This window comes from Aquarana catesbeiana, linkage group LG11, assembly GCF_042186555.1.
Source record: "Aquarana catesbeiana isolate 2022-GZ linkage group LG11, ASM4218655v1, whole genome shotgun sequence".
In the NCBI taxonomy this organism is placed as follows: domain Eukaryota; kingdom Metazoa; phylum Chordata; class Amphibia; order Anura; family Ranidae; genus Aquarana; species Aquarana catesbeiana.
Genome location: NC_133334.1, coordinates 34,672,759 through 34,696,308, shown reverse-complemented (window position 1 = coordinate 34,696,308; position 23,550 = coordinate 34,672,759). Strand labels below are relative to the sequence as shown.

The 23,550-nt window shown below is 42.4% G+C and overlaps 1 protein-coding gene across 5 annotated transcripts in view; it reads right to left on the bottom strand.

Annotated features, from left to right (window-relative positions):
* Positions 1-23,550, bottom strand: part of LRRC4C (leucine rich repeat containing 4C) — a 1,257,118-nt gene that overhangs the window by 701,300 nt on the left and 532,268 nt on the right. For all 5 annotated transcript variants that reach the window (XR_012236485.1, XM_073604174.1, XM_073604175.1 and 2 more), the window contains one exon: positions 12,125-12,220. The gene's annotated coding sequence lies outside the window, so the exon portion shown is untranslated. The remainder of the gene's footprint in view (positions 1-12,124; positions 12,221-23,550) is intronic.

Sequence of the window (23,550 nt, the reverse complement as noted above, 5' to 3'; positions counted from 1 at the left end):
CTGGCTCATTGTGGGGTGTAGCTGGCTTCCTTATACTGTTAGTATCTATACATATAGTTTATGTTGGATAAGTGCTATGTCGAAAACCTTACCTTTGTCGGCATCCCATCCTTGTTTTTTGGGCTAGTTAGTTCCCAAATGTATGTGGCCATGGAGCCTGTCAGGAAAATGGAAAATTTCCTATCAAAATACTTACCGTAATTTTCCTCTCCTGTTAGGCTCCATGGCAGCAGGAGTTCCCTCCAAATGTAAGGAGTAGGCTAGTTACAGAACGCAGCCTCTGGCTAAGCCTGAACATTTATGGGAGTGGGGTCCTATGGGGTAGGAGCGAGGGCGGGGCTACCCAAACGTATGCTGCGATGGAGCCCATCGGGAAAGAAGAATAGTATTTGATAAGTAAGTATTTGATATTACATTTTCAGTGTTTTTTTTGGTTCTTTATTGTTTCTGATCATGCACAGTCTTCCATATCTGATGTTTCTCTTTGTTTGGGGGGTTTGTCCCTTTGGAAATTCTCATTTGCAAAATCTGAATCGGATGTCAAAAGTTGTGTACACATTATACGAAAATCGAGCGACTGTGCCTCGTGCGGGATTTTTCTTCCGATATTCTCATAGTGTGTACCTAGCTTTAGAAGCCTTACAAGCTATGACCCCACAAATTTGAAAAATTGGAATCTGTTACCTGTACTGTAAACTTTTTTTCTGGTCATGACTTATTCCAATTAATGTATGGAGTGATCAAATAAAAATAACATTTATAAAAAAAACCTGCACTAATATGTCTGTACAAACACTCAAATGCCTGGAAAAATGATCAAAGATGCTCAGCTTAAGAGTAAACTTGGCTTTTAGTCTGCTATAGAAGAAAGTTTTAGGCAGTGTGGAAAACTCCAAACACGTTGTATAAGGTCTAGACGTATTTATTGAAAGCCACATTTGGTTAAAGATAACGTGTTTTGGAGAGTTCAAAAAGTAGATCCTGAAGAAAACAAGAATGATCCTCTCTACTGCCTTCTGTCCTTGAACATGGAATTCTACTTGCACTTTAGCTAATTTAAGCAAGACAATTAAAGTAACAGATGAACATAACTCTATTTTCCTGCAAGCTTTACTTAAATATACAATTAAAAATTAAACTTCTATTGGGTTTTAAATGCACTTTGTACCATGTATAGAACATTAACTTTCCTCCTTATCATTTGGATACTGTGTTTCCTCCGGCGGGCTCAGAGCTGACATCTAGCTTGTTCTTGGTAAGATGAACTTCAGTTTTCAGTTCTTATTGGCCTCATTATTCCCCTGTTAAATTTGCAGGGTTTAATTTATATTTGTTTGCTCTCTAAATACCTTAATTTTATTGATTACTTTATGGTCACATGAACAAAATGTTTTCAGTGGAGTTAAGGTCAGGTTGTAAGCAAGGAGTTGCAGAACGTACTTTGAACCGTGCAACTCTTTTAGGACTGCATATCCCAATTCTCATTGGAGGAGCTGCTATAGAGGGGCAGGTTACCTGCTTGCCGTAACACTCTTTGCTTGGCACTAGTGTTAATTTTGGCAGCAAATTTCAATTTAGTTTTAGTTTTAAGCCTGGTACACACGATCGGATTGTTGGCCAACAAAACCGTGGACTTTTGTCCGAAGGGCGTTGGCCCAAACTTGTCTTGCATACAAACGGCACACAATTGTTGGCCAACAATCACGGTGGTACTAAGACATTCTGAAGATCAATGAATGTAACTCCCTTCAATGATATCACATAAATAATGCCTGATATGTGTGTGATTGTTCTGGACTGATAGAAGTGAAAGTTGGTCCAGATGGGTCTACCGTAAAGTGATTTTTCCTTCAAAGAAGCAGATCTGTGGTTGAACTATAATGTAGGTGGACCCTTTTCTGGTCCTAGGCTGCTACTCTCTGACAGCGATTTAGAAAGCACTCTCCAGACAGTAAGTTCTTGGATGTGTACTGAGAAGTGCCTGGTACAAAAGTTCATCTCACTTGAAGGACTTTTTGAAACAGTTATTGGCTAAAGTATAACTAAAGGCAAAACTTCTTTTTATAGTTTTGGATGGAGTGGAGAGGGATTAGAACACCTACCAGTTTTGATTGCAGTTTGTGCCCCTTTTAAGGAGATTCACCCTCTCTATTGGTCCTGTTTACCATTATCATTGAAAGTGAAATTAAAAGAAATGACCCAATTTTTGGGTTGCCCCCAGAAAAGTAATATCGGGGAAATCTTCCAATGGATACACTCGTTCTGATGACCTGGGGGTCCCCAAAAAATTCTCTTGATTTACAGGGATTTTCTATCATTTCCTGTTTGGCTATGAGACAGGAAGTGAAGGGAAATCTCCGCAATGCAACACAGATGGTGAAAAAAAAAAATTGACAGGGGTTATAACCTCCCTTGCTCTATCCAAAAAAAAAAAAAAGTTTTGCCTATAGTTCTACTTTAAAGACAGCCAGCTGCCTTTAGTGCCACCAGCAAACATTATGCCCTGTACACACGGTCGGACATTGATCGGACATTCCGACAACAAAATCCATGGATTTTTTCCGACGGATGTTGGCTCAAACTTGTTTTGCATACACACGGTCACACAAAGTTATCGGAAAATCCGATCGTTCTGAACGCGGTGACGTAAAGCATGTACGTCGGGACTATAAACGGGGCAGTAGCCAATAGCTTTCGTCTCTTAATTGATTCTGAGCATGCATGGCACTTTGTCCGTCGGATTTGTGTACACACGATCGGAATTTCCGACAACGGATTTTGTTGTCGGAAAATTTTATAGCCTGCTTTCAAACTTTGTGTGTTGGAAATTCCGATTGAAAATGTGTGATGGAGCCTACACACGGTCGGAATTTCCGACAACAAGGTCCTATCACACATTTTCCATCTGAAAATCCGACCGTGTGTACAGGACATAAGTCTTCATCAAGCTTTAACACATGTTCCTTAGTACATTCTGTTGCGATTTTATTAACATTGACTACTTAAAGAGGAAGTAAACCCTTATGAGTTTTACTTCCTCTTTATTCCCCTGCATCGCATACTAGGCCATTATGTGGCACTTACCTGCAAACGAAGCTTGTGCTGTCCCTGCTGGTGGAAGCATCCATCTTTGCCCCTCTTCCTTCCGGGGCCGCGGACTCTGCCTTTGTGACTGACCGGAGCCGCGTGACATCACTCCTGTGCATACGTGCTGGAGCCGCCAATCACGGCACACGCTGGGGAAGAAACGGCACAGAGGGACGTTTCTTCACTGAGCATGTGCCGATGACCTCATCAGCGCACTACAAGGTAAATATCTCCTACACGGAGCACGTTTAGGAGATATTTTCAGTACATATAGGTAAGCCTTATTATAGGCTTACCTACAGTTGTGCTCAAAAGTTTGCATACCCTGGCAGAAATTGTGAAAATTTGGCGGTAATATTGAAAATATGACTGATCATGCCAAAAAACTCTTTTATTTAAGGCTAGCAATCACATGAAGCCATTTATTATCATAGTTTTTTGGATCCTTTTTAAATCATAATGATAACAGAAATCACCCAAATGCCCCTGATAATATGTTTACATACCCTGGAATGTTTGGCCTTGGTACAGACACAGAAGGTGGCATACACAGGTTAAAGTGGCAATTAAAGGTTAATTTCCCACATTTGTGGCTTTTTAAGTCACAATTAGTGTCTGTGTATAAATAGTCAATGAGTATGTTAGCTCTCACATGGACGCACTAAATAGGCTAGACACTGAGCCATGAGGAGGTAGAAAAGAACAGTCAAAAGACCTGCATAACAAGGTAATGAAACTTTACAAAGATGGAAAAGGATATAAAAAGATATCCAAAGCCTTGAATATGCCAGTCAGTACTGTTCAATCACTTAATAAGAAGTGGAAAATTTGGGGATCTCTTGATACCAAGCCAAGGTCAGGTGGATCAAAAAGATTTCAGCCACATTTGCCACAGGAACTGTTCGGGATACAAAGAAAAACCCACAGGTGACTTCAGGAGAAATACAGGCTGCTCTGGAAAAAGATGGTGTGGTTGTTTTTAAGGAGCATAATACGATGATACTTGAACAAAAAAGAGCTGCATGGTCAAGTTGCCAGAAAGGAAGCCTTTACTGCACAAGTTCCACAAAAAAAGTCTAGTTACAATATGCTCAACAACATCTTGACATATAAGCATCCTTTACATGTAGCATTTATTACCTTGAACCAAGGAAGTAGCAATTTAAACCCACGAAACCCATTTCAGTCATAGAAGTAAAGTAATTGAATGTTTTTCTAAACCAGATAACTCATGCCTATCTTTTGAACAACCACATCAGGCACCTCTGCCATTCAAACTATCGACTGGCTTTTTTTGCGCTGACTCTTCCTACCAATTAATGATAGCAAGGCCACCGACAATGAGGCCTTGCATCCAATAGGAAGTAAGTCAGCAGCAATGGGCTTACGTAAAACTTCAGCAGCAGATTGTGAGCAGCAAAGAAACATCAGAAAAGCAATCACTTGGAGCAAAAGCACTTAGAGCTCATCCCTGACTGTTTAATTTAGGAAAAAAGTGAGCCTGGAGTTTTGTTTGAAGCATTTCATCAGCCAGAAAATGACAAGCAGGTCAGCCTGTTGTTATGTGTAATTACATCTTTTGCATTTTCTATTAGGGCAGCAAAGTCCTGTATTGAACCAAGCCTCTATCAAGTCTGGCACCTTGTGTGAATGACAATTGACCAAGGTGTAACCTATTCTAAACGTTCATATAAACAGTCATTATTGTCAGGGCAGTCATGAATAAAATATTTTTTGATTTGGATTAAATTGATCTGCAGATTCATTTAATGGGCTGTGTAATACAACCTGAAAAGTCTGTACCATCCACAGATTGCAAAAACCTAATGCTGAACTCACGCATAAAAAGCACAAATTAATGTAGCTCTGCATTTATTAAAACATAATTAAATGTATTTTGTATATGCCAGTGTAGTACTGACTTCCTAAGGATTTGCTGGAACGTTTGGCTTCTTCTACCAATTCGAGTAATGACCCGCCTTGTACCTGCACCTGTCAGACATCACAGGAGTGGGGCCTATCAATCTGACAGGGACTGTAGTAGAAGCAGTTAATCAAGCTGACTAGGCTTGTATCTTTCTCCTGTGACGTTCTGGAGGTTGGTGGCCATCCCTTTTTCAAATGGTGGAGCTCAACAACAGAGTGGGGCATCTTTAATTGTTTCTTTGAGGTGTTGTGTGAGGCTGTACTTAAAGGCCCAGGCTGCTTCCCTTTCTCTTTTGCATTGTGGCTTAATTGGAAGCTGGCTCAGGCATCCAACTGGTTCCTTCACACAGGGTTCTTTGAAGTTTCTCTGTGACTTCTGCAAAAAACTTCTTCTCCTTTGGTGGACTTGGCCTATGCCTCCACAATTGTAGCAAAGCATTAAACCTGTGACCTGGGTAAAGACTTGGAACACCGCTTGAAACTAAAGAGGAATCTCATCCCTGTATCCACAGAGAACGGGGTGCTGGCATATCAATATACTTATCTAGAAAGTAGTGCACAGATAATTGAAAGAAATGCCGCTCTCCCAATCAGCCTGTGCAACATAGAAGTAAGGAGCAGCCTCAGTCTACATTTCTCTGCCAAACCACCCCTATGATGCGTTTAGCCCCTCCCACTGGGGGCTTAGGACTAAGCCCTACAAGGAGGAGTGAAGCATGTCAGGGGGCGTGGTTTGGCAGAGACATGTAGGCTGAGCCTGCTCCTTACTCCTATGTTGCACAAGCTGGTTGGGAAAGCAGCGTTTCTTTCATTTATGTGTGAAACCATCTTTAACTGATAAACATCCACAATGAAGACCCAGTAGATCGAGGTGACGTCTTTAGCTAGTTCAATGCTCTAATAAATGGGTCTCTCTATCAATATACTTATCTAGAAAGTAGTGCACACATAAATGAAAAAAATGCCACTGTATCAACCAGACTGTGCAACATAGGAGTAAGCAGAGGCCTCTGTCTACATTATCTCTGCCAAACAACCTCCTATGATGCATTTTGCCCCCCCCCCACTGGGGGCTTAGGACTAAGCCCTGGTAGGAGGGGTGAAACACGTCAGGGAGTGTGGATTGGCAGAGACATGTAGACTGAGGCCGCTCCTTACTCCTATGATGCACGGGCTGGTTGGGCGAGTTTCTACCCATTTATGAGAGCATTGAACCTGTTGACTTCATAGTTGAACTAGCTTAAGATGTCACCTCCATCTACTGGGTCTTCATTGTGGATGTTTTTCAGTTAAAGATGGTTTCACTTGTCAGTCCAACTTCAAAAGATAGTTATAGTTCTTCACTGGACTGGGTCCATCTTACTAGATTAGCTCATACTTCCTGGTGCAGAAATTACTGTGCGAAGGGTATGGAGAATCCTGGATGAACCCCAATGTGTAGCATTGACTCTCTAAAGAGCAGCTAGAATGTTTGGGTTCTCCTGCTGTTTCCAGAGATGACCTGCCCTGTACCTCAGCCTGACAATCATCGACACACAGGTAACAATTCAATGGGCTTTCATGGAAGTAGGAACAAGCCCTGTGAAAGAAGTTTAGTTAAACGAATGCATCAAAATATTGTGTTAGCAAAATGTCAAATATTAGCAAAAGCTATTTCTAGACAGTGGAAAGGACAGCACGGTATACAAATAACTCTAGTTCAGAATTGCCTATCTATTTCTCTCAAGCTCTGACTAAGCCACTGGCCAGTGGGGGTTAAGCCACAGTCTGCTGGTGTAAAAGCCCTTCAACTCTCAATGGAGCTCTCACTTTCAAATTAGAACTTTTTTTAATCCACACAGTAAAGTAAGTGATACTGTGCCCTTTGGCATAACTACTTTGGCTAACAGCAGCCAATTACACAAACAGTGGTGGCCAATAGGCCTCTCAACACACCGATGCTCTGATGATTTTTTTGTAGATGCACTTTGTTCTTTGATGGCAACTCCTACACACAGGATGGATGCAAATCAGGAGTAGGTCATAATGTCCCTGAGGGCCTCTGGAATTCTGTGTGCTTCTAGGTGAGGTCATGCAAAAGGCAGTCTGCTAAGTTCTGGGCTTCCCTCTCAGTCCTGCACCTCCTTTGTGATTGGTAGATCTGTGTTTCTCTTCTAGCCTGCAAAGCACAGCACATCCCTTCAACTTATTCCCTGCATGGGTCACCACACAGCCATCTCTGGACAGTGCCACTCTTAGCAGCCTCATGGTTCTGCATGCAGTTCTCCTACCGACAGCCTCTCACTTTCACTTGAGCATAGAAGGCAGTTCAGCAGGCTCTCTTGCAGAAGCTCAGTCTACTCTGTCCTGGGCTTCTGGCAGACTCTTCCTGGGCTCACATTGGCTCCCCTACTGTGGAAGGGACCAAAGTCCGGCCAGGGTGGCAGCCAATAGGAATTCTCTCCTTCATTGCCAGGGGCAGACTCAAGTCTCAGGCTTTAGCTACAGTCATTTGACATGCTCCTTTGCTTCCCTTTCCCTGTATTGTCAATATCCAGCAGGGAGTAGGCAATGAGCTGAGGCCATGGGAAAAAATGCTCTGCTAAGTGTCCTAAAGGGCATACAGCCAGAGCAATACAAGCAGTGTAGGATGCAAATTTGACTTCCAGCAGAGCTCAAACTGGGGGAGGTAGAAGCAGCACAATGAACCAATCAGTTGCACTGCAGGGATCATGTACTAGCAAAAAAAAAATGTGGATAAGAGGGGTGATGGAGAGAGGAGCTATTCCCTCACTCTCAATCACAGGTAAGTAGAGGGATAAGACCTGTGAGCAGGGCTTTTTTTCAGCAGGAACTAGGGGGAACTCAGTTCCACCACCTCTGGCTCAGGTCTTCTGCTCCCTGCTCACCACTATCACTTGGTAACATTGAAGTCCAGCTTCTGCGTTTACAAGTGATAACTTATCTCCCAGTAGCTCCCACAGGTCAGATCCCCTGTGCAGATCCCACTGAGTGCCAGACAGGGACAAGGGAGATACAGAACAGGTGCCCAGGGTTCAGTGCAGTCATGGGCAGGAGAGGGTGCATGGTAGGCTGCACCCTCTGTGGTCTCCATTTTTTCCCTGGTGACCAGTTGTTGATGCTCCTACTGCATGATATCCCTTGCAAATGACTGTAGTATAGTATAGTATGCTTGGAGGTACTACAGATAGGTGCTTCAGTTTAATATTGCAACAAAGGTAAGACATATGACAGATGGTAGAGCTTTTAATGAGGGGGGAGAAAATGAGGGCAGTGGAGGGAGGGGTTGTATGCAGAGGGAAGAGCTACTATTTGATGCCATTTGGCAGGTATGTGTGTGTGTGGCGGGCATGGCCGAGTTCCTGCACCTATTCTCTGAGAAAAAAAGCCCTGCCTGTGAGTGAAACTTAACTGCATGTTCTCTCCTACCTATATGTATTCTTTTCCGTTTTGCACTTAACTGCATCAGGTTTTTATTGTTCTGTAGTATGCTGACATCTAATAACATTTTTGAGCCACTACAACTTATTTACTTATGTGAATTGGTATCTTCTAACGTGCCACTTAGTTTCTTCCCTATCGACAACAATGTATTTAGGCAAAAGTTTGCCGAAACTTTCCTTTTAAAAAACTCTCCTCCCGAATAAAGAGCATTCACTGAACACGGATTCCTCAGCATAAGCCTGGGCTAATTGGCAAAGTTATGGGGACGCTTAGACAACATGAGCGACGACTACAACGGCTGTTGGAGCGTGTGTGATTTATCTTTCATATTATAGTCTTGTCACTTGGACTATTCGGTTTATTAGTACAGATCACTAACAACATGCCTATTGTAAATAAAACTTTCATTGTGTTTTCTTTGTCATCCTTTCACATTCTCATACAAGTCCTACTGCATTCATCTTGTGTAAAGAAGTCATTTACACTTCAGATATTTCAGATGTTTTATTGAATGACTGAAAATTCCATTAGAAAGGATAATTGATTGCCCATACTTAGCTAGCACAGAGAAAACTAGGTTCATGGAAGCCCATTGTTTTGTACGCTGGATTCTTCGTTGAAGAGTGGTGTGGCACTTGATGGAGCTTAGCTATTAAAGTAGGATTATTAAAATGAAGAAACAAAATGATATACAGTAAATGAGGCAGTAACCCTGATTGTATCTATAGGTGTTAATATTAGACATCTACTTGTTCCTATATTATAGATGGATTTCTCAATATCAATGTGATCTGCGAGATGTTGGGGAGGTGTCCTCTTGTGGCATCTCCTCTGATTGCCCCTGTGTCAATTGAGAGGGTGATTTTTAGAGATATACAGAATGGAAAAATTTGTTTCATTTCGAATTCATTTGTTAAAGGGATTGTAAAGTCTCATTGTTTTTCACCTTAATGCATTATGCATTAAGGTAAAAAAACCTTCTGTGCTACAGCTGTCCCCAGAGCCCCCCCTTTTTCTTACCTGAGCCCATCCATTCCAGCGATGTTCACAAGCCTGTCAGGGCTGGGCTCAGCTCTTCCTTCTCTGAGCTGGCCACTCAGCTGTCGGCTAATTGCCAGCTCCTATCTCTCCACAGTTACTCAGCTGTTGATGATATCCTGCTCGTCAGTCCTGCCTACTTAAGCCGTCCAGTCCAGAGAATCTCTGCCTTCGCCTTGGTCAACACCACAGAAACTATCTCCTGCAATCCTGTTGAAGACTTCCCTTGCCGACATCCCTTCTGGCTCCACATCCTGCTTGCTGTTCCACTATATTGATCCTTGACTTCTGGCTTGGCTGACTATCCGTTCCGGTTACTGAACTTTGACTATGTTTTGACTACGTTTGTTCTTTTTACTTTTATTATTAAACAAGTGTGATTTATCTGTACTTCTGTCTCGGCCTGATTTCATGGTTTCTGACAAAGCCCAGAAGCTCCAGCCACTGTCTCTGTCCTGATTGGATAGATTGATAGCAGCGGGAGCCGCTGCTGTCAATCAAATCCAGTGACACGAGAGCGGGAGGCCGAGTCCCGCTGTCTGTGTCAATAGACACAGCAGCGTAACTCAGGAGCGCGTCCGCATTGGTTGACCCCATGAAAAGCATCTCTCCGTGGGGGGCATCCGATGAAAGTGAGGAGCCAGGAGTGCCGGCGGGGGTCCCCTGAAGAAGAGGATCGGGGCTTGCACAGAGCATGTAATTATGACATGTTTGTTATTTATATATAAAAAAAAATCTGAACCTTTACAACCCCTTCACGTTAACCACTTTAAGACCAGTCTTTTTCTGGCACTTTTTGATTACAAGTTTAAATCTGTATTTTTGTTTTTAATTACTTATAACCCCCCAAACATTAAACTTTTTTTTTTATCAGAGACCCTAGGGAATAAAATGGCGATTGTTGCAATTTTGCACGCTATTTGCGCAGCGCTTTTTCAAACTGAATTTTTTGGGAAAAAATACACTTTGATGCATAAAAAATAACACAGTATACCCCAATTGTTTTGTTAAATGTAAAAGATGATGTTACGCCCATTAAATAGATAGCTAACATGTCACACTTTAAAATTGCACTGTTTTTAGGCATATGTTGTATTTATTCTTCTAATAAAACTTGATTAAAATTGCGCATGCCCGTGGAATGGTGACAAACTACGGTACTTAAAGTGGAGTTCCACCCAGAACTTCCACTATCTGGAACCCTCCCCCCCCCCCCCCCCCAGTGTCACACTTGGCACCTTTCAGGGGGAGGGGGGGGAGCAGATAACTGTCTAATACAGGTAAACAGAAAAGAGAGAGTATTCCCGCACTGCCTATATATACAGGGACAGGGACACTAGCTGCAGCAAACACCGAATAGATCAACCTTAACCCAAAATAAACTGAAATAAAAAATCAATGAGTGGTAGTAATTAATCAAATAGTATGTACACCGCTACACACATAGGGAATGAATCCTAAATGCTAATAGCTCAGTAATAAATAATAATAAATATATATAACCACTGTAGGCAGATTAAGATATATAAAGTGCAATTGATAACAGTGACAGTATTGAAATTCAATCTTCAAGTAGGTAGTAATAAAGTGCTAGTTCTGAAAACCACATAAATACTATTGCAAAATAAATCTAAAGTGTTAATAAAACAATGTCCATATAACGGTGAGCTGGAGACGTAAAGTGCTGCTCCCAATGGCGCTTTGTGCAGATCAGGTAGTGAATAAAGCGACTTTAGTGATTTGTTTCTTCAGTGTAATTACACCTCTGTATAAGGTGGTCTCTTACCTTACCACTGTAAGGTAACAGTGTTAAACATTATATAGAGATGGCCAGAAGGATCCGGGCTCCTGCAATGAGAAAACTTAGATCTCTCTTCTTGGGGCGGTGAAATTCGACGATGAAAAAATATAGAGGGAGCTCCAGTTTATGTACAGTGTATAAAGGAGAAGGAAGAAAGGAAGTCCCCAAATCGTGAAGTATGTAAGGGCTACAATGCGTTTATTATAAAAACAGCCAATAAGGTACTCACATAGAAGTGTAAAACACAAACACAGCACCACAAGCGGTGAGCTCGCAACTTGACGTCACTTCCGGTGCCTATCTGTTCCGACGCGTAGCGTCACGTTCATGTGACTTCATCAGGGAACAGGTAACCCTAGCCCACTCCTAATACTTACCTGAGCCCCCTCTCGATCCAGTGATGTCCACGAGAGCCTTGCCTCTCCGGGGACTCACACTCCTGATTGGCTTTTGGTAGCAGCAGGAGACATTGGTCCCGCTGATCCCGCTGATGTCAATCACAGCCAGTAAGCCAATCAGGAGGGGGTGGTTCCTAGCCACGGCTCCGTGTGTGAATGGGCATACAGAGCCGTGGCTCGGGAGCTCGCCTGCTTGGGTGCCCCCAGAGCAAGCTCAGGAGGGAGGAGCCAGGATCGATGGCAGAAGAGGAGGATCCGGGCTGCTCTGTGCAAAACCACTGCACAGAGCAGGTAAGTATAACATGTTTGTTGTTGTTTTTTGTTTTTTAAACAAGGCTTTAATATCTACCTAGGCATCTGGTATCACTTTGTATCATTTTAAACTCTTATACGTCTGTTAATAAGGTTTAAAGTATAAGACATCACTCACCTGATATGTCTGCCATACACATGCACTCAAAAATCAGGAGCCGCCCATTAGTGCCAAGTCACTCAGTCTGCCAGTATTCCACAGTGGACTGTTTATCTGTGAAGAACCAAAGAAACATATTCTAGTCATGTGATTTTCGTGTTGGTTTAAAGGCAACATGTCTACCATACATAAAGATGAATTTTAATGTGCCTATATACAATATTGCTTTCCCTGGTTCTGCCCCCCCCCCCCCCACCATTTTTAAATAAATCATTCTGCTTTCATTACATATCTTATTCTAGATATAGTGATGTCCTCAAATGGTTTCTTTGCTTCACTATGCCATGCAAGCAGATCGTGCATGGTAGGAGGAGCTTTTTTTGTAGAACTATAAACCTCTTCTATCTCACCAGTTTTTCGCTAAGAACACGCTATTTACAGCCAAAGGAATACTGCATTAAGCATACTAGGTTCATTTTACAACTGGCTAGGAGCTGCAGCAGAAGCCAATGGAGCAATACATCTAAAATACTGAGATGCAACCTTAAAAAATCTTGGACTGCCACTCTAAGCAGGAAAGAGAGGTCTTCCCTTGGTCTCCAGGAATGGGGGAGCCGACGTTAAGAGAAAACTCATCCAGAAAGTATCAGGCATATAGGGGAAAAGGATGCCGCTCTCCCAACCAGCCCATGTAAGAGGAGAGTAGGAAGAGTCCTCGGTCATTGCACCTCCGCAAACCATGCCTTTGTCCTGCTGACCGGGGAATACTCATAGAGGTGTAAAAAAATAATAAAAAATAATATTGTAAAAAATAAATATAAAAATAATAAAAATTAAAACTACTGACACCAATCTTTGCTCTACTGACACCGTCCACTGCTCTGCTGATATACACGCATGTGCGTTTGTGCTCTGGGGTGCACACCCTAATGCAATAGGCTGCGCATGCCAATGCGTGGCTCAACAGTGTGAACCAAACCTGAAGGCTGACATGTGCCAAAGTGAAGAGACGCCGCACACAAATCATCCTGTGTATTAAGCTGGGAAATAAAACTGCCTCAGACCCTCCCGGGCCATGCACTGACGCATTTCACCCCATCCACAGGGCTTAGTTATAGAGGCTGACTTGACTTTAGTTGAGGAAAGTGAAAAAATAGCGCTGATACCATAGGGTTTTTGCTAACTATTAATCTTGGTGTGGGTGATCTGTTTCCTGGACAGGCAGCTTCTACACCCCATAGGATCTCCATAGTCTCCTTGGTTTGTAGTTTAATGTAACAAAAATGGAAATTGAAGCTCCACACCGCTGTTAAGAGGTCCAGATACAACTTTATTCCAATGAAAGTCAGGGGGACAATCCAAATAGTAGCCAATGCATTTCAGGGGTCCAAGACTTTAGGACTAAAGCTGGCCAAACACAAAATTAATCAAATAATCAAAATGTGTCCAGTTCAGTAGGGACCATTTGAGTTTCGATCAGTGTGTGACCATCCCTGTTCAAACAGTAGTTTGTTGTTTCCTCAACTTCTTTTGTAGGTCAGTGACTGCAGCCACTGATCAGTGTAGCTTGAGAGCAGTGGGAGCTTTTAAAGGAAGGGAATTCCCCCATCCACCTTGTTTTGTCAAACAAAAAGAAGCTAACCTTCTAGGTCAGCTAAAGTCCTTTCTGTTTTGACCACTTACAGTCCTCTCCTACATGTAAAAGACACAATACCCAATTGTTTGCTGGAATGGAACGGTGCCAAATTATGGCACCTAATCTCTTAAAGAGGGAGTCCACCAAAAAAAAATAAAATATAAGCCAGCAGCTACAAATACTGCAGCTACTGACTTTTAATAAATGGACACTTACCTGTCCCAGGGTCCAGTGATGTCGGCAGTCGAAGCCGATCAATCGCTCGGATCTCGGCAGCTGCCGCCGCCATCTTCGGTGAGGGAATCAGGAAGTGAAGCGTTGCGGCTTCACTTCCCGGTTCCCTACTGGGAATGCGCAAGTCGCGCTGCGCGTCCTAACTGGTCCCCGCTATCTCCTGGTACCTGTGCGTTTCCCAGGAGACAGCGGGGGGGTGCGGGAAGGGGCGTGACTCCCGTGGGAGTCTATTCCCGGCAGTGGGTGCAAATACCTGTATTAGACAGGTATCTACACCCCCCTCCCCCCTGAAAGATGCCAATTGTGGCACCGGAGGGGGGGAGGAATCGGATGAGCGGAAATTCCACTTTTGGGAGGAACTCCGCTTTAAATCAACGCTTTAAAAGCATTTAGAAAATTACCAGTTTAAAGTTACTGAGGAGGAAACATCCTGACCCCCTAATTACGTGGGACGCCTTGAAGGCATTCCTAAAAGGCTTATTCATGACTGAGGTCAATGCAATTAAACACAACACTCAGGTACAGAGGGAGCAGGCTGTGCAGCTGGTTCGTCGATTGAAGGCGGAGTTTATTGCCAACTTATCTGATACCATTAGAGAAGCATGGAAAGCCAATCAGGAGGCCGTAGACCGCATGGCAACATCCTCGACTGATAAGAAGGTGCCACCCATCAGTGCCCATCAGGGCTGCCCATCAGTGCCGCCTATCAGTGTACATCAGTGCCCCTTATTAGTGCCCATCATTGCCATTTATCAGTGCCCATCAAGGCTGCCCATTAGTGCCGCTTATCAGTGCTGTGGTGCACATCAGTGCCCATCAGTGCTGCATATTAGTGCCTCCTTATCAGTGCCCATCAGTGCCACTTCATCAATAAGTCCTCACCAGTTTTTTTTTCTGAATTTTCAGCCTTTTGTCATTTGTTTAGCAAAAAATGGGCCTTTATTTGGCTACAGCATTGCATTACAGCACAATTGTCATTCAAAGTGTGACAGCGGTGAAAGATGAAAATTGGCCTGGGCAGAAAGTGGATGATAGTGCCCGGTATTGAAGTGGTTAAAGCAGAGCTCCACCCAAAGATGGTGGCGCTAGCACCCGAGAGCCAATTCAAGAATCTGCTCTGGTGAGGACACAGCTGGATCCATGGGACAGGTAAGTGCCCTAATGGTAAAAGTCAGCAGCTACAGTAATTGTAGCTGCTGACTTTTGAATATTTGGACGGGGGGGCAGAACTCCTCTTTAAAGGGCAACATTCACAAAGGTTAGAAGTCCAAATATTCTGATAAGTCCCAACTGCAGACCCTCACATCCCTTTTGGGGCACACAATGTGGAGATGAGGCCTTTGTTCCTATCAAAGTCGGAATAAGGTGCCATGAAAGTTGGGGGGGGGGGGCATCATGGTACTATCCCATAAAGGCAAATGGCCTTTTATGGTTCACATAAGGGAGAACACACACTTGCTGCCCCCACCCCTTTCCTGGCCAGCTAGGCTGCATGCTTAGATAGGGCTCTGATATAAAATTTTAGGGTAGGCCCTACTCCAGAGGGTTTTTTTTAGGTGTTTTTTAATTGAAGGAACAGTACACATATGCGTACTATAATTTTAAGAAAAATAGAAAAACGGCATAGGGTTCTCTTAACAATTAATACCCTTATCCAGACCTGCAGCTTAGGAAGACTTTACACAGGGTTATACACTTTAAGGATACTAGGATTCAATTTGTAGTTCTGAGGAATTTAAAAATCATTCACTATAAACTTTTATAGCAATGCAGAAAATTGCATACTCATTGCCAAATGTTTATTGGATTTTCCGGCTCCTTTATTTTTATTTTTATTTTGCAAGTTTACATTTTCTGAAAAATAATACATAATATATGATCTGTCATCTTCACTGATATGTTCATGCGTGCATCTGGTATTTTTCATTTAATGTTTTTGCTTTCTAATCTTAAAGCAGAATTCCAGGAATCCAGCAACTTTGTAAAAAGTGAAGGCACTCTATGAGTTCAAGTCCAATGTGGTGCATGACATCTCCTGGGCCTCTCTCTATTATTAAGGCTACTTTCACACTGAAGCGTTGCAGGCGCTGGCGGTACATCGGCACTAAATATAGCACGGCTTTACCGTTGTTTTAACGGTGCTATTCGGCCGCTAGCGGGGCGGTTTTAACCCCCGCTAGCAGCCGAAAAAGGGTTAAAACCGCCAGCAAAGTGCCGCTGCAGCGGCGCTTTGCCGGTGGGTTTGCAGCGTTGCCCCATTGTCTTCAATGGGAAGGGGCACTTTAGGAGCGGTAAATACACCGCTCCTTCACCGTTCCAAAGATGCGGCTTGCAGGACTTTTTAGACCGCCCTGCAAGTGCACCGCTCCAGTGTCAAAGCCCTCGGGGCTTTCACATTGGAGTGCATTGAGCGGCTCTTTCAGGGCGCTTTGCAGGCGCTATTTTTAGCACTTTAGCGCCTGCAAAGTGCCTCAGTGTGAAAGCAGCCTTATATCTTACAGATATATTGTGCACCAGCAGCATAGCTTCTGGAGCTCCAATGCTGGACTGAGCTGATCTAAGCCCCTTCAAGTGTAGAGTCAGTGTAGCTACTATGAACCCCTTCCCCCTTCCTGCCCAATCAAAGAAGCCTTTTTATTGTGAGAACTCATTCACAAAATGCAAAGGCTTCTGTGAATGGGCACTAGAGGGAAGGAGCAGGCTTAGCTACTCTCTGTGCTTCACTCCTCTCTCACAGACTTTAGTGTGGAGAGTATTCTCCGGCAGAGCCATAAACCTGTAGAATATACCGTAAATACAGAGATAAGTCCACAATGTGGCAGGCATCTTAACACTTAAAGAGGAGGTCTGCCCCCCACTGTAGAAATGAAAAGCCAGCAGCTACACATACTGCAGCTGCTGACTTAATAATAGGACACTTACCTGTCCTGGTGTCCAGCGATGTCGGCACCACAGCCGCTGTTTCAATCAGCTGCCGCCGCCATTGCGGGTAAGGGAATCCGGCAGTGTAGTCTTACGGCTTCACGCTGGGTCCCTACTGCGCATGCACGAGACACCGCTGTGCTTTCCTATTGGCCCAGCGGTGGAGAAAGGTGGAGGGAGTCAAGCTGCTGACGTAATGCTCTGCGGCCCGGACTACCGGAGGTGGGGACAGGATACCTGTCAAAGACAGATATCCGCTCCCCCCCCCCCCCCGAAAGGTGCCAAATGTGGCACTGGACGGGGGGGGGAACAAATGAGCAGAAGTTCCACTTTTGGGTGGAACCCCGTTTTAACCTAAGAGTGTGCCGGCACTTTTCACAAAGTTGCTGAATTTATGGAATTCAGCTTTAAAGCATATATTGTATATACAGTATGTGAATGATCTTGCCTGTTAAAGCATTTCGAATTCTATTCAGCCAGTCTTGTAATTCAGACATACAGCACAAACAAACCAGTGACCTATAATTTCTCTACTGCAGGTAAGCAATAGAGCTTGGTCAAGGACCCACCCCATGATGCTGATTGGACAAGGGAAGCACAGCTGCACATTGCTGAGCTCATCCCTATGATTCCCCCTTTAAAGGGGTTGTAAAGGTAAAAATTTTTTCACCTTAATGCATTCTATGCATTAAGGTGAAAAAACTTTTGACAATACCGCCGCCCCCAGCCCCCCCGTTTTACTTACCTGACGCCTCGAATCTTCGCTGCTCGTTCTCGTCATCTTCATTGCAGCTCAGCCTGGTCGCTGATTGGCTGCAGTGGATGGATTGAAAGCAGCGCAGCCATTGGCTCGCGCTGCTGTCAATCACATCCGATGACGCGGGGCGCCGGGGGGCGGGGCCGAGTGATACAGTGAGCGGCTATAGCCGCCGGCTGTATCACGGGAGCGCGCCCGCAAGCACTCACCACCATGCGAGGGAGCTCGCATTAAGGTGGTTAATACTTGCGGGGAGGAGCTGAAACAGCCACCGAGGGACCCCAGAAGACCAGGTTCGGGGCCACTCTGTGCAGAACGAGCTGCACAGTGAAGGTAAGTATAACATGTTTGTTATTTTAAAAAAAAAAAAAATTTACCTTTACAACCCCTTTAAGCATGTTCACTGTTTTAGGTTAAAGCCAGCCATAGACAGATGAATATTCTGCCTGTTCAGCAGGAACCAGCCAAATTTTGGTTAATCTTTGGGAAGACTGGTTGTACTGAAATCAATCTATCGATCTACCTCAGTACAACCAGCCTGTCATTTTTTTTTTTTGTCATGCAATCACTGCCGGTGGCTATAGCTGACACCAGTGATCATTGCATTCTGACGACAAGGGAACCTCCCGCTGTCAGAATACAGTAGCACAGTGGAAGGGACTGTCCCATCAACACTGTGTTGATAGGGGAATCGAGTGATTTTCTTTCCTTCAACCCACTCGGGAGTTGAACTTCAAACTTTAAGCAACACTACACTCGGGTGAGAACAAGTACCATTCAGGGGCGGACTGACCATTGAGCCACTCGGGCACTGCGGCCCCATTAGGGTTGCCAGCCTCAGTAAAACCAGGGACAGTATGTATAAATCTGTGTTTTTTTTTACATCTGTCTGTGTATACTGTGTGTACATGTATGTGTATACTGTGTGATTTTATACTGTGTGTGTGTGTATACTGTGTGGCCCCATAATCTCTAATTGCCTGGGGGGCCCCATAATCTCCTATTGCCCGGGGGCCCCATGAGTTATCAGTCCACCCCTGGTACCAAATTTAGAAGCGTTTCAGGTGAAACTTCAAATCACGCTTCAGATTGCTTTATTTTCTTATTTTGAACCTTGAAATAAAAGTTTTAGGAGCTCCCACAATAATAATTATTAGTTCGATCACTGTTGCAAATATGGCTACAGTCCCGGCAGTGGCAAATACAGAGAGCATATGTAGGTTTGGCTAACAAGTATTTAAACTTCCCCTTCATAATTGCAACAGGAACGTTCCCCTCTGATATAGGCATTAGAATATGACACAATGCTAAAGACCTGGGTGATGAAGCTGACTCATTACACTTAGGACGCATCTTGGTTTAACGTCACAACTAAAATTCTTAACAACACTGCAGATGCACTATGGTGGGTCTGTAAGGGAATAAATATACACTATATTGTCAAAAGTATTGGGATGCCTGCCTTTACACGCACATGAGCTTTAATGGCATCCCAGTCTTAGTCCGTAGGGTTCAATATTGAGTTGGCCCAAACTTTGCAGCTATAACAGCTTCAACTCTTCTGGGAAAGCTGTCTACAAGACATGTGCAATTCGTTTCGTTCTGAATTCGTTTTTTAACAAATTTCAACAAATTTGTTAATTCGGAAATATCTGAATTAACGAAAACCCGCTTGACTAATTTTTCAGAATATTCGTAAATTCGAAAATTTGTAAATTCGTACATACGTACGTTCTTACGTTCGTACATTCGTAAATGCGTACATTTGTACATTCGTAAATTAGTGCATTCATAAATTCATGCATTCATAAATTCGTACATTCGTAAATGAGTAAATTTGTAAATTCGGAAATTCGGAAATCTGAAATAATAATTAACCAATAATAACTTAACTATTACTAACTATTAAATTATAGGTATTGTAATTTCCTTTCCAATTTGGCTGTTAGTGAACGTAACACATTTTTATCCGAAGTTACGAATTATCCGAAATAACGAATGCCGTATCCAAATGGCTGGAACGTAATGAATTAATAATAATAAAAATTCATAATAATATTAAAAACTTTTTATTATTATTATTATTTATTATTAATTTGTTCCGTTCCATTTGTTTAGATGCAGCATTCGTTATTTCGGATAATTCGTAACTTTGGATAAATTCGGATTTGTTACGTTCACTAACAGCCAATTTAAAAGGAAATTACAATACCTATAATTTAATAGTTAGTTACTATTTCAGATTTTCGAATTTTCGGGTTTTTGGATTTACAAATTTCCGAATTTTCTAATTTACAAATGTATGAATTTCCGAATATATGAATTTTCTAGTTTACGAATTTACGAATTTCCAAATGTATGAATGTACGAATTTACGAATGTACGAATTTACGAATGTACGAATTTACGAATTGTGTTAATAACAAATGACCCGAAAAACGAAAAAAAAATAAACAAATGAAACGAAAATGAACAAATTTTTTGGCAGTGCACATGTCTACTGTCCACAAGGTTTAGAAGCGTGTCTATGGGAATGTTTGACCATTCTTCCAGAAGCGCATTTGTGAGGTCAGGCACGATGTTATACCAGAAGGCCTGGCTCACAGTCTGCGCTCTAATTTATCCCAAAGGTGTTCTATTGGGTTGAGATCAGGACTTGGCAGGCCAGCCAAGTTTCTCCACCCCAAACTCACTCATCTATATTTTTATGGGCGCTGCTTTATGCACTGGTCCAAATCACTTGGTGGAGGGGGGATTATGTTGTTTTTCAGGGGTTGGGCTTGGTCCCTTATTTCCACTGAAGGGAACTCTTAAGACGTCAGACTCTTAAGACGTTTTATTTATGAAGGTTTTTTTCTTTCTTCTTTTTTTTTTTTTAAAACCAAATAAGTACAGAGACAAATCCTGTTAGGCAGAAAACATAAAAACATTCTGTCTAATACAGCTCAAGGTCATCTCATATTCATCTAGTACAAGTGAATGAGTATACAGTCCAAAACGTACATTTATTTTCAGTATAAAAAGGGATTGAGAACCCTGATACATCTATTAAAGGCATATCCTTATTTTATAACTTCCTGAACCAAAAATCAGTGTTCTCCAAAACACCATCTATGAAAACATGGGAAATAAAGTTAATGTCCTATTTTACCTCTGAACAATGGCAAACTGCACTCACGAACACATATAAAGCCACGAAAAGTGTCAACTTATGGGAACTCACTCAAAAAATTCTACTGAGGTGGTATTTATCGTCCACGAGAATAGCCGGATTTAATCCACAAATGTCTCCACTTTGCTGGAGACAATGCGGATGCAGGGGCTTTCTCTTTCACATACTGTGGTTATGTCCAAGATTGAGATTGAGATCCTTCTGGACAAACGTCTTTATAATCATAGGGGAACTCACTGGGTCGCAACCCCACCCAAACCCAGGACTAGCCATATTATCATTGGGCATTGAGGACTTCCCACCATCAATAAGAAAGATTATTTCCCATATTCTGCTTAGCACCAAGCTAGAATTGGTCAAACGATGGAAAAGTTTGATGGAGAAATTCTGAATATGGCTGGGATTATTAGCTCTACTAATCTACATATTACATATGAAGCAATGTTCGCTTCCTCCCAGGGAAATCACAATTTAAAGTATCCCCACTGGCGCCCCTGGTTTGACTGGTATAAAACTTACATGCTTACTACATAGCCGCATCCAACATCCCTGTTACTTCTTCTCCCCAAGTTACCTTAATACCCTATAAATCTTAAGATTGTGATGAATCAACAGTGCATTGGACTTTCAATTAATTAGTGTTTTTAATTACTGTGATTGGTACTGACAAAATATGCAGCTTGGCCTTGTGGACTCCAAATACGGATGCAGCGTGATCCCTATGGGGGTCCGCTAATTGGAGTATCGCAATGCTGGTGCTAAAGTTTATAGCTGACTATTCTACAACTATCATAATCAATAACCAGGCTATCTATGCAACATTATTGTTTACAGGATCTGAGCCTAATGATGATGCAGATATATGGCCTCTTAAGAGGTTCTATGGTAAATCAAAACTATCGGACGGGCTGTCGGACTTTTGTAGCCGAAAAGTCCGACCGTGTGTACGCGGCATTAGATAAAATAGCTGTTGAAAATACCAAGCCATTGACTCTGATTTAAAGCACCTGTGCAAAATAAAGGAAAACCTGCAAACATGGCCTGTTGGTGATACTTGAGGACTGAGGTTGAGAACCACTGTTCTAAGTGGCCTTCAAAGGAGGGAGGGGTCGTTGCGATCCATTTAATGACCAACATTCTGCAACCTATAAATAGTGTTCTGGAGACCGCTTGGGACTAATATTCATCTAAAAAAGGGGGAATCAGTGTCCCAAGATGCAGGTAATGGAGTCGGAATAAAGTGAGATACCTATAAGATTGTTAAGGGCTGTAATAGCTCTGGGCCAGTGTCATCTTGGACAACTTTGCAGATGCATTATGGTGGGTCCATATCGGAAATAAATATATATGCCAACTATTTTATAATGGTAGTTGTCTCTTTTGACCAACTGTAAAAACAAAGTTGGTTTGAACAACCATTTCTTACTGTATAGTGTATATTGTAGGTACCTCTCTCTTTGACATACTGTTTAGGCTCATCTATGGTCATAAACTCTGGATATACAAGTTTCTCCTTGAAAAATTACTTTGTCTATCATCCTTCCAAAAACAAATGAAGGCAATGTGTTGCTTTCTCCAAACACAGATTTCTGGTGCCTATGAAATAGCCCTGGTTTTAATGGTACAGGTATACTATCTATTTTTTTATCAGATTTTATTTATGAAGGTTTTTTTTTTTTTTTTAACAAACAAGTCTACAGAAACAACTTATTAGACAGAAAACAGAGAAGCATACAGTCTAATACAGCTTAAGGTTATCTAATACCAGTGAATGAGTATATACAGTAGCCTAAAAGGTAAATTAATTGATGGGCAACATTCTGCAAGTTATAATTAGTGATCTGGAGACCTCCAGGGACTGGAAGAGGCTTGTTAAGGCTTGTAATAACCCTGATCCAGCATCATGTACTGTATGTTTCGTACACCTACCATAAGAAGTGTATCAAATTCCCCTGAGGTCAACCACATTTGCTGCAGCATGAGTCAGGCCATAAGCCAATTTTATGTGAAAACTCTGGTGTCTGGTACTTTCTATGTCAGCCATTCTCAACCAGGGTTCCTCCAAATTTTGCCAGAGGTTCTTTGAGTTGTGGTTGATTGACCTCCCATCTGATGGTGCCTGTATAGCTTCAGGGTTAACTATATTTGCCAAAACCAGCAACATGACACAATTATCTTTTTAGCTGCTTGTAACAATGGTATTTTTGCCACCACTATATGGGCTGTATTCATCCTACAGACCACCAATGTAAAGGGCATTTTCCCTATTGACCCCAAATGAATTGTTTTTAATAAGAGTTTCTGGAGACGTGAAAATTATTTTAGAGGTTCCTCTGAGGTTAAAAGGAAGGCTGCTCTATGTACATATAATCCTTTACAAAAAAGAACTTTGAGGAAGCAGATGAAACTTTTGCGGTTAGCGGTATACAAGAACTTAATTTTCAATTTTAATTCATCCGACAACTGTATTACACCCCCTATACAATGTGTAAACTGGGAATTAACCACTTAGCCCAGTGTTACTGTTGTACTGAAACACCGGCAGATGTTTTCCATGTTTTCTGGTCACATTCCAAAATTTCACTTAATTGGCAACAAATTCTGTACTCACCTTGCTGACGATAACTCTGAGCTTTAACCTGCCATACCATCAAGAAATATATTTGCTCTCTATACTGCAAAATTATGTAATGGGCACACACAGATGTTGCAATTCTTGCTGT